This window comes from Ictidomys tridecemlineatus, unplaced genomic scaffold, assembly GCF_052094955.1.
Source record: "Ictidomys tridecemlineatus isolate mIctTri1 unplaced genomic scaffold, mIctTri1.hap1 Scaffold_639, whole genome shotgun sequence".
In the NCBI taxonomy this organism is placed as follows: Eukaryota; Metazoa; Chordata; class Mammalia; order Rodentia; family Sciuridae; genus Ictidomys; species Ictidomys tridecemlineatus.
The window spans coordinates 145,435-154,794 of NW_027524431.1; the positions used below are offsets into that span (position 1 = coordinate 145,435).

The window sequence follows — 9,360 nt, forward strand, 5'->3', positions numbered from 1 at the left end:
GCTCTTAAATAGGCTTCCTATGTTGGGTGTACAGGGGCAACAACATTTACCTGTTCAGATGATCTCATGTGTTTCATACTGACATGAATGGTAGACTAATCTTTTGAAAATATTAGGTAATATTTACTTATACAATTTTACTTTTTATTAAGAAATAGAAATTTTTGATATTGGAAACTGAATCCAAAGGCACAGTACCACGGAGCTATACTGCCAGTGTTTTGAAATTTATTTATTTTTGATACAGTCTTCCGAACTTGCTTAGCCTCACTAAGCTACTGAGGCTGCAGGCTGACTCACAATAAGGGGAGGTTCTCGGGATTAGACAAAGGTAAATGGGGAAACAGAGGGGGGTGGGAGAAGGAAAAACAGTATGAATCAGACATAACTTTCCTATGTTCATATATAAATACATGAACAGTGTAACTCCACATCATGTAAAAACCGCAACAATGGGAAGTTATACTCCATGTATGTATGATATGTCAAAATACGTTCTACTATCATGTATAATTAAAAAGAGCAAATAAAAATACTAAAAATAAATAACTAAAACAAAACAAAAATATTATAAGAAAAAAAAGATGCCATTAAAAAAAAAAAGTTTCTGAGGTTGGTTTTGAACTTGTGATCCTTCTGCTTCAGCGTATTCAGTCACTGGGAACTTCACTGGTAGTTTTAGAGAAGACTGAGAAGTATGCATTGGGAAGGGGCATTTGTGTGGTGAGTTACTCACTGGCCATGCCAAAATAATACAGAATAATGATTTGGAGAGCAGTGGTGTCACTCTAGGTCCAATTGTGAAACTAAAACTAAAGTAACTTATAGAGGCAATGTTTAGTATGAGGAATTATTAATTCTAACAGTGATTATCTATTGAGAGGGAAACAGCTCTAAAGATTCATAGATGATGTGTCTGGGGAGCAGCTCTTATCCCCAAGGCTGCGGCAGAGCCCTTAAGGAAAGAATATCTGAAAGAGCCTCCTGCCCACCTCCAGGGCTTCAGATCCAATCTTTCTTGGACAGAACATGCCTTGTTCCTCTGGGTTGCAATGAAGGTTGCTAAGAGCTTTTGTGCCAGGTGTCACAACAAGATGTTAATATATCCACATGTCACTTCACTCTATGGCCTTAATCATTTGTGTCATAATATCTAGTGAGTTAGCAGAGTTGACTTGTGGTTTCTGTCCATCAGTAACTTAATTATATACAAAAATAAGTGTGAATACATAGATAAACCTCATTAAACCAAGATAAATATCCTTTTAAATCATCTTCCTCTATAAATAAGGAAAATGTCTACAGGCTTTCCAATTCCACTCAAATGGAGGAAAGTTTGTTGGAAAGAGTGGCAGAGTAGAGACAGTCATCTAAGGACACTTCTTGCCACCAAGGGTGGTCTGATGATGTTGCCTTCCCATGGTCCACAGAAGACATAGTAGATTATGGAACAGCTTCTACACATTAAGGAAAACTATTAACCTGTGTTATATTTTCCCAGAGAGCAAATAACTCCTCAACCAAAGATCTGGAGCCAACACCCACCAGATTCTCCAGATCTGAGGCACTGCCCCACTCAGGAGGAGACTCCTATGTGTCCCTCCTCTCACTGCACTGCTGTGCTACCTACAGTGGCCTCCTCTACTCAGCAGCAGTCATTCCAGCATTACTGTGGAATGGGCAGTGCTCAAGGCTAAGGAAGGGCATTACTTCTGTGGAGAGATATCAGTGGCCAGGGGCTTGGGTGAAACTGGTGGGACACCTGTCCTAAGGCCCTACCAGACTGAGACAGCACCACCCAAAGGCCAGAGGACAGACTATTCCTCACCTTTCATGGTGTCTGTTGATTTCCTATACAACTTGATGGGCATGAAGATGATGATGACTGACGACTAAAATTAAGACAATGATGATCCCTAAGCTGGTCACTGAAACAGATGAGGTACGTGGAGACCCACTGGTAACTGGGACTGTTGATGTTGGTGCTAAAACAAACAAAAGAGCAAAATCCCTGTCAAAATTAAAAATATCCATTGTTCAGCACCTGTTTTCCCCATACAGTGCATTCAACTCATATATACTGACTCATCATGGGACAATTATTCTACCAGGTCCTGGGGCTACAGAGATGAACAGAGGTTGTGCTATGTCCTTATACAGCTCACATTACAACTGGAGGGGACAGCAAAAGTCCATCCAATTTGTTGTAACAAGAGAAGGCCTGGAAGTTTACAGAAATATATATATATATATATACCTGGGAACTAGTTGGCCGACCATTAATGACTGCATCATTGATTAATGGACAATGGGGGCTTCTGTAAAGAAGAGACCTTGGGAGGTGAGATGAGAAAGGAGGCTAGTGACAACTCCACATGGCTATCACTGATTGTCCAGTCAAGAAGCCGATGAAGAAGTCAGTCATTCAGCCCATCAAATTTTCCATTATATGCACATGCTCACACCCCACAGGGAAGTCATCAGACCTTTAAAGAGAATTCCCACATCTTTCCCATCCTGCTGAGTTTCATAGTAACTCAGCTCTCTACCTGGCATTTCCTCCAAGTGCTCTGAGAATTCCCCGAGCCACTGATTGCAATCTCCCATGGAGACCTTCCTTAAACGTTCTGTCAGTTCTTTCTCATTCTCCAACTTCTCCTTGATCCCTCTGGCTCTAGGATTAATCACTGTCCACTCCATGTGCATCACATTTAAGTAGAGAGATGGCTGTCCATCAATGCTGAAATTCCAGAATGAACCAATGTGATTTTTTCCTTCAAACTGACAAGACATCTTGGCCTGCAGGGTGAGATGACCTGCAATACACAACAAAACTATCATCTTTCACTCTTGATAGATTCATCACCTCCCAATAAGTTGAGCATTTCTCTGCACATTTAGAGGCCTTTATTCTTTTCTTCCAGATTTGCCCTTTCTTGCCCATTAAGCCCCACATCCCTCTAAGGCTGGGCCAATGTTAATCTCTTTTACACAAATACATCCAGAGCCTCCTCCACATGTACACTCCATCCCTTCCTCTCTCCTGTTTTATCTCTTCACCCCATTCCATACTTACCCATGGTCTTATTTTTTTTCCAAGTCCATGTCAAGCAGGATCATCCTGAGATCTTGCCTCAGTTCTCTCAGCATTTCGGTCAATTGTGTCCATGTTTTGGTGGCATTCACCTCCCTTCCCAGGTGACCCAAAGGTTTGATCTTATTGCTCTCACAGTCATACTGAAGGAAAGCAGTCTTATCCACTGAGCCCTGCACTTCACACCAGGACTCCCCAGGTCTGGACTGAGATTTGACAGTGAAGTTGAGGCAAAGAGAGTGGGTAACTGTGAGAGAAATATGGATGTGAGGTTCAGGACAGGGAGAAGAGGGCCATTAGTTTCCATCCTTTTGTGACTCTCAGACTCCCTCTGAAGGGCCAGGCTGGCAGATAGAGGACTCTTTATCCTAGACCCCCTTAATCTTCTAGATCCTTATTTTGGTGTCACATTTAACTGAGATTGTAGGATGCTCTTGTTCTATCAGGGACCCCTCACAGGCACAGTGTTACTAGGAGAAAATCTGAAAGCACTTTCAGTGACCTCTACTAACTTTTGGTTACAAAAAATACAAGATGGTATCTGTCCTCCTGAAACTTAAAACCTAGCTGAACAGTCAGTATTTCCAACAGAGAGAAAAAGGAGGCATCAGGGATCACAGGTCAATTCATCATGGTCTTGGTGTTCAGGCAGATCATCATGGAGTAGATACAGGAACATGGCAGCAGAAGGGAGCTGCCACACAGGAGCACAGAACCTAGTCTGGTGTCCTAGGCTGGTGCCCTATGAGCTGATCATCAGATTCCAGGGAACCTCTCTAGCCAAACCACACCCTTTCCCCATTCTTTAGAAGAGGTATCCACTTATCTGTGCCCAGCATGGAGCCCCAATCTCTTCTCTCTGTTCCCAACCAGTTCTTTTTTATTTTTTATTTTATTTTTAGTTTAGATGGACACGAAACCTTTATTTTATTTATTTATGTAGTGCTGAGGATCAAACCCAGTACCTCACACATGCAAGGCAGGTGCTCTACCATTGAGCTACAAACCCAACCCCTAACCAGTTCTTGCTAACACTTATGACTCACAGTCTTCCAAGATTCTACTAGCAGCATAAGTAGCAAAAGAAGATAGCTACTGGAATATACTGGAGACTTTCTATTGAGAATAAGTCTCAGAGAAATGCGCAAAATTAGCCTCTAGGGTGTGGGCATGCCCCAAACCTACCATTGGAGGACTAAGGACCAGTCTATTGAAACTCAATGAAGAAAAAGGTTGTTTAAGGCATGTTTAGCAGGTGATGCAAAACAGAATTACTTATTAATAGAATTCTAAAAATTAGAAATGCAGATGTTAAAAAACAAAATTCACTGTGAATACCCAGTCTCTGTAGGGGAAGCAGAGCTTGCTGGAGGTTATATGAGTTTCTTCCTTCTACATACTGCTTCTTCTCTTTTCCCTGCCTCTTTTGCTATCTGCTTTCTTCCCATGTCTGTATTTTTTCCCAACCTCACTCTCCTCTGTCCCATTACCTCTAACCTTTCAAACCCGTCTTCTTAAAGACTGAGATCCATTTGCATTCAATACCCCACAATGAGAGATTCAGTCAATACAGACACGAGCCCTAGAGCCCCAGAATTACCTTTTTGGTTGAGAAATAGAGGCTGACAAAGATGATCACTTTCAGGTGGATAATGATGAAAATGAACACAAGTAATTTTTAAGAATGGTCTTTTGATGGGTGGTGCAAAGAATGAACTGCACCTTGCTGAAACAAAGGCAATGGATTATGAAGGCAGTCCCAGTAAGGCAATGGTGGCAGTTTTGAAAAATGTCTGTGCAGTAAATAATTTCCCTTGGAGACTTGAAAATTATACCATGTATGGTCTTGATATGAAGTGTGGTCCCTGGTCTATGCACACTGTGGAGGAAGATCCCAGGTCAGAAGCATAGAAGGATGTCAAGCTCTTTAGTGAATGTGAAAAGCAGTTGGACCCTAGAAGCAGTAGTAAGGTTCAACAGAAAGCAGTAAAACTTGTTGCTACTAAAGATGATGATTTTGTTGATGAAGAAACTAAATAAAAGCACTAGTGAGGAAACCTCTTTGTGACTCTCCAGCTAAAAATGCACAACAATGACATAAGAACAGGGAAGATGAAAAACCACTGACACCTAGATCAAGAGGTCAAGAATCCTCCAGAACACAGGGAAAAACTCCTGAAAAACCAAAGACCCACTTCTGCCAAAGCAAAAAAACAGAAATGAAAGAAAGTACAAAAGGGTCCTTCTCTTCCCAAAATGGAAGCCAAGTTCTTCAATTATGTGGAGAGATGTTTCTGGATGATTGATCTGGAGGCTATTCAAGATCTCTGGTATTGGAGGAAGTTTCTTTAAGGAAACAGTTTACCAGTTTGTCAAAAGTTTCTGTCTTAAATCTCTAGATACATATGATCTACTAAATTGAATCAGGAGGGCATAAAAAATTTGAATGTACCAATTTCAAACAATGATATTGAAGACACCATCAAAATGCTATCAACAAAGAAAAGCCTAGGACCAGATAGGCTCTCAGCCAAAATATACCAGAACTTCAAAGAAGAACTTACACCAAATTATTTCATGAAGTAAGAAAGAAGAGGGACCTTCCAAACTCATTCTATGAATCTAATATCATCTTGATACCAAAACCAGACAAAGACACTTCAAGGGAAGAAACTTTCAGATCAATATACCTGATGAACATAGATGCAAAAATTCTTAATAAAATAATTGCAAGTAGCATATCAAAACATATTAAAAAGATACTGCATCATGATCAAATGTGGTTAATTCTAGTGCTGCATGGTTTTTTTCAACAGATGGAAATCAATAAATGTAATTCAATAGACCTAAAGACTAGAATCATATGATTCTGTGAGTACATGCAGAAAAAGCATTTGACAAAAATCAGCATCCATTTGTGCTCAAAACAGGATAAAAATAGGGATAATCGGAACATAGCTTACCATTGTAAAAACTATCCATGCTAAACCCAAGCCAACATCATTCTAAATGGGGAAAAAATGAAAGCATTCACTCTAAAAACTGAAACAATACAGGGATGCCCTCTTTTTCTTACTCCTATTTAACATAGTTCTTAAAACCCTAGCCAAAGCAATTAGACAAAAGAAAGCAATTAAAGGAACATAAATAGGAAAAGAAGAGCTCAAACTATTCCTATTTGCCAAGACATGATTCTCCATTTAGAAGACCCAAAACTCCACCAAAAAGCATCTAAAAGTCATAAATGAAATCAGCAAAGTAAGAGGGTTTAACATTAACACCCATAAATCAATTGCATTCCTACACACCAATGATGAATCAGCTGAAAGAGAATTTAGGAAAACTATTCCATTCACAATAACCTAAAAAAAAGAACAAACAAAAACTTGGGAATCAATCTAACAAAGAGGTAAAAGTCCTCCACAATGAAAACCATAGAATACTAAAGAAAGAAACTGAAGACGACCTTAGAAAATGGAAAAAAAAATCTTCCATGTTCTTGGATAGGCAGAATTAATATTATCAAAACAGCCATGCTACCAAAAGTCCTATACAGATTTAATGCAAGTCCTATTAAAATTCCAATGACATTCTTCATAGATATAGAAGAAGCAGTCATGAAGTTCAGTTGGAAAAATAAGAGGCCCAGAATAGCCAAAGCAATCCTTAGTGAGAAATGTGAAGCAGGAGGCATCACAATAGCAGACCTTGTATTGTACTACAAAGCTGTAGTAATGAAAACAGCATGGTATTGGCATAAAAACATTTATGAAGAACAGTCCAGTATGAAGGGAATATATAGAACAGAATAGAAGAGACAAACAAATAGAAGAGACAAACCCACATATATACAGTTATCTCATACAAGATAGAGGCATCATGAACATAAATTAGAGAAAAGACAGCCTCTTCAACAAATGGTGCTGGGAAAACTAGAAATCCATACATAGCAGAATGAAATTGACCCCCTATCTCTCACTTTGCACAAAACGCAACTCAAAGTGGATCAAGGACCTTGATAGTAGAGCAGAGACTCTGTGCCTAGTAGAAAAAAATATAGGCCCATCTCTCATCATGTCAGCTTAGGAACCAAATTCTTCAAGAAGACTCCTAAAGCACAAGAAATAAAATCAAGAATCAATAAATGGGATGGCATTAAACTAAAAAGCCTTTTCTCAGCAAAGGCAACAATTAAGAACATGAAGAGAGAGTTTATAGAATGGGAGAAAATATTTGCAACTTGTACCTCAGAGGATCATATTCCAGGATATACAAAGAACTCAAAAAACTTAAAAAACAAAATCTATAAATGGGCAAAGGAAATGAACAGGCACTTCACAGAAGAAGAAATCCAAATGGTCAAAAACTATATGACAACATCTCTAGCAATTAGAGAAGTGTAAATTAAAACTAAACTTAAAACAAAAAAGATGTCCAGTGTTCCATTTAGGATTTTGGAATTCATCACATCAATAGACTTAAAGAATAGAATCAGGAAAAGGCCAGGAAATATATTCTTTCTTAGAGTTTTCTGAAGGAATACAGCCTTACAAAGAAATGATTATTGATTATAACCCTGTGAGAGTTTGGTGTTTACATCTTCAGAACAATGAAAGAATATATATATGTAATTTATTACAGTAGCAATCAAAATCTGGCACAGTGTGTTTAAATAGGTCACAGAATGAGGGGAGGGGAAAAACTCAGGTTGAGAAGGTTCAGGACTGTTCCAGCAGGTGGAGGTATTACAATTTTAAATAGATACCTTTACAAACAAAATGGTTAAAGGGGGAAATATATATATATATATATATATATATATATATATATATATATATATATATATATATGACAATTTTAAAAATTAAATAAAGAATAAATGAATAAAGGATTCAAAAGGGGGAGGCATAGAAGGGTGTGTCACCTGAGAACTAGATGTGAGAATGACACAAGTAGATTCCTCAGGGAAGAACAGTCCAGTCTGAAAGGATGGCAGTGCAAAGGCTCTTAGGCTAGAGAATTCTGCAATATGCTGAAGACCAGCGAGTAAGCACTGGGGTAGGGACTAAGTGAGCAGGGGACAGAGTAGGGAATGGTTGGCCTGACTATAGAGATACCTAGGCCTTTGGTTTTTACTCTGATAATATTCAAGTGACAAATACAAGGGCTATGTGCCTTATTCAAGTTTCTTCATCTATTTGGTGAGACAATTCAGCAGAAGGATTATTATAGCCTGAATATTTGAGTTGTCCTCAAATTTATATGTTGAAACCTAATCAACAATGTGTATTAGGGATTTAGGATAAAGAGAGAGAAATATGGAATCTTAAGGGAAACACCCTCAAGCCACTGAAGTGCAGAATCATGCCACCGAGATGCAGAAGACACAGTTGCAAACCTTGGCCCGTGCCCTTGTAAAATGAGGGAAATACACAAGTGCAGAAAAACTTGGGAGAAATTTTGCAGCCCCACCCTGGATCCACCTCCACTCCAGCTTCTAGTACAGCTCATCTCTAAATATTGGGCCCCCAGCCCAAGTCAGGGCTGCTCCTCACTCAAGTCAGCTGCGTTCTCCCTTGGATGTGTATCTACTTTCCTAAATAAAGCCCAGTCTATATCTTTGTCTGGCTCATGCTGAAATTCTTCTCTGATGCATATGCCAAGGACTCAGCTAGTCCTGAGCTGAGTCAGCCTGCTTCATGGAATCCTCAGACCCCTTCTCCAGAAATTTCTTCTCCTGTGACAAAGTCATTGGTTGTTGGGAGTGGTGACTGAAGTATGAGTCTTGAACTGTCCTGTGACAGAGGTGATGCCTCTCTTGGGAACTCTCAGGGAGAAGGTGCTATTGAGATAGCCCAGTTGCTGTGGTGACACCCTGCTCAATAGGAGGTTGTTAGCCACAGAGTTATCCAGTTCTTGACCTTGAGGTTCAGATGCCAGCTGTTCAAGGGTAGAAAGTTATGGGTGCAAGCTAATTATCATAATTGGGCTGCTTATAGCTATGATCTTGATTCTGCTTGCTTTAAAGAAACTTTCTCACAAAACCCTTTTAATGATAAAACATATAATAAATGTGCTGAGCTGACTCATGGTCACTGCACTCCACCAGAGTGTAATATCTACCAGGTCCAAGCTTTTTCTCTCCCTCTGTGTCTGTCTTTTTTTTTATGGTGCTAAGTATGAAATCCAGGACCTGTGCATGCAATGCAAGCACTCTACCATCTATTTGTCTTTTCTAATCCCCTATTGCCCCTCATCTGGTTTCC

The 9,360-nt window shown here is 39.5% G+C and overlaps 1 long non-coding RNA gene across 1 annotated transcript; it reads right to left on the reverse strand.

Moving 5' to 3' along the window:
* Positions 1 to 987: 987 nt before the first annotated feature.
* LOC144374321 (uncharacterized) lies at positions 988 to 3,427 on the reverse strand. The gene is made up of 3 exons (XR_013433762.1): positions 3,077 to 3,427; positions 2,550 to 2,816; positions 988 to 1,985 (listed from the first exon to the last, which is right to left on the reverse strand). It is a non-coding gene; the product is annotated as an uncharacterized LOC144374321 (long non-coding RNA).
* Positions 3,428 to 9,360: the final 5,933 nt, after the last annotated feature.